Raw genomic sequence first — 2,500 nt, forward strand, 5'->3', positions numbered from 1 at the left:
GAGGAGAGGAGAGGAGAGGAGAGGAGAGGAGAGGAGAGGAGAGGAGAGGAGAGGAGAGGAGATAGGAGAGGAGATGAGAGAGGAGGGGAGAGGAGGGGAGAGAGGAGGGGAGAGGAGAGGAGAGGAGAGGAGAGGAGAGAGGAGGGGAGAGGAGAGGAGGAGAGGAGAGGAGAGGAGAGGAGAGGAGAAAGAGTAGAGGAGAGGAGAGGAGAGGAGAGGAGAGGAGAGGAGAGGAGAGGAGAGGAGAGGAGAGGAGAAAGAGTAGAGGAGAGGAGAGGAGAGGAGAGGAGAGGAGAGGAGAGGAGAGGAGAGGAGAGGAGAGGAGAGGAGAGGAGAGGAGAGGAGAGGAGAAAGAGTAGAGGAGTTCAGAGCTCTGAGGTTTTCAATAGGACAGCAGAGCCCCCACATATCCCCTCAGGCCTAAAGCCTGAATAGAGAAGGCGTGTTTAGATCATCTGCTAAGTCTTCAGTCATACAAACATACCAAACATTCCTCTCACATTGTTCCTGTCGTGCCTGATGCAACCACACAATCTCCTGTTGAATGCCTGCTTCATTCCCAGCTGGGATCCTCGTGTGCTCCTGCTGTTCTGCGCCCAAATGTAGAAAACTTCTCAGAAATACAATCTTTAAAAAAAAGTCTCAAACTTTGTCGGAGTGAAGAAAATATCACCAAAAACGTAGGACCTAAGCATTTTTGTATGAAAGTGCTCAAATCAATTCTAAGCAAAGAATAAGTGGCATTTATAAGCGCTGATCTATAAATGTCATTCTACAGCACACTCAGGTGCAATCAATCAAACTTAAAATTGATTGGGCATCCGGAGCGGTAGATTCCTTGCTTACAAAACACGCCGGTCGCAGGTTCAAGCCCCCGTGTTACCTCCGGCTTACCCGGGCATCCACACAGGCACAATAATTGGCCGTGTCTGCGGGTGGGAAGCCGGATTAAGGCACCAGCATCCATCTGGTCAGACAGAGAGGAAGGGAACTCAGAGGAATAGCGTGATCCTCTCACACGTACGCTACGTGCTGCCCGTGACACTCCTCGCTGTCAGGTGAAAAGAAGCCGCTGGCGACTGCACATGTGTCAGAGGAAGCATGTGCTAGTCTACAATTCTCCCCAGATCGGGGAGAAAACAGGGGGAAATCCAAAGAAAACTTGCCGCAATTTGCTGTGAGAAGAACACAGGAACATAGGGGTGTACAAAGCAAAGCCACATATTGTACTGCGGCCTCCCTGTCACCATTCTCCATCACTCTAGTGTGGCCCGAGGCTCTGGAGGTGCCAGTCCCTTTCTTAAAGGCCACCTGCTCCTTTGTTGGACCAGCTGGCCAGCTGGATAGTTAGCAGCATAGCAGCTAAACACAGCTAGATAGTTAGCAGCATAGCAGCTAAACACAGCTAGATAGTTAGCAGCATAGCAGTTAAACACAGCTAGATAGTTAGCAGCATAGCAGCTAAACACAGCTAGATAGTTAGCAGCATAGCAGCTAAACACAGCTAGATAGTTAGCAGCATGGCAGCTAAACACAGCTAGATAGTTAGTAGGGATGGGCATTTCTAGCAAAAACACTATTCGAAATTCGCTGGCCAAATTCGAATTTAATTCGAAATTCGAAAATAAAAATAAAAATGTAATTTTTTTTTTTTTTTTGTGAGTGAAATGTTGCATTGTCTCCCCTGATTCTAAGTCTACGGCTTTATTAATTAATATAAAAAGCTTCTGCTGTGGATTTTTAGCTCAAACAAGCATTGCACCACTGAAGTAAAGAACATGTTACATGACATTGACATTTTCGAAAATAAAAAACAGTTTTGACAATCATGAGTGGTTCATTAAATATTTAGTAGGCTCAGGTCTGAGTGCCAAAGGGGTGCCAAAGTCACCCCCTCTCCCTCTTCATGGGATTTCATCCGCCATTCATTTTTCCATAAACCTTGCTTAAAATGCTTTAAAAATTGTTTTACTTGCTCAAACCAAGCGATTTGACTATACTTAGAATCAGGGGAGACAATGCAACATTTCACTCAATTTTTTTTTTTTTTTTTTTTTTCGGATTTCGAATTTCAATAATAAAAGTCGACCTTGATAATAACAACGATTATTCGAAAATTCGAAATTCGATGCCCATCCCTAATAGTTAGCAGCATAGCAGCTAAACACAGCTAGATAGTTAGCAGCATAGCAGCTAAACACAGCGCGCGTTCATGATCACAATGCTTCCTGTTGGCATTGTCGAGGCAGCATTCTTCACTTCCTCTGTGTCATTTCATTTCATTCTTGAGATGAGCAGAATTATTTATTTTAATTAAAGTCTTAATAAAGATTAATAAAAGTCTTTCCAGGTCCTGTTGTGTTTGTCCTGCAACAACTGTGTCAGTCCTCTATTATTGTGTAACTGTCAAGCAAACATGCGTAGATCAGATGCCTATACTCTTATCGTGATGGCCACTGCAGGCAATGTTTTTTAATGTACACATTCACTGGGCTAAATA

This window comes from Poromitra crassiceps, assembly GCF_964638095.1.
Source record: "Poromitra crassiceps genome assembly, chromosome: 12".
NCBI classification, from domain to species: domain Eukaryota; kingdom Metazoa; phylum Chordata; class Actinopteri; order Beryciformes; family Melamphaidae; genus Poromitra; species Poromitra crassiceps.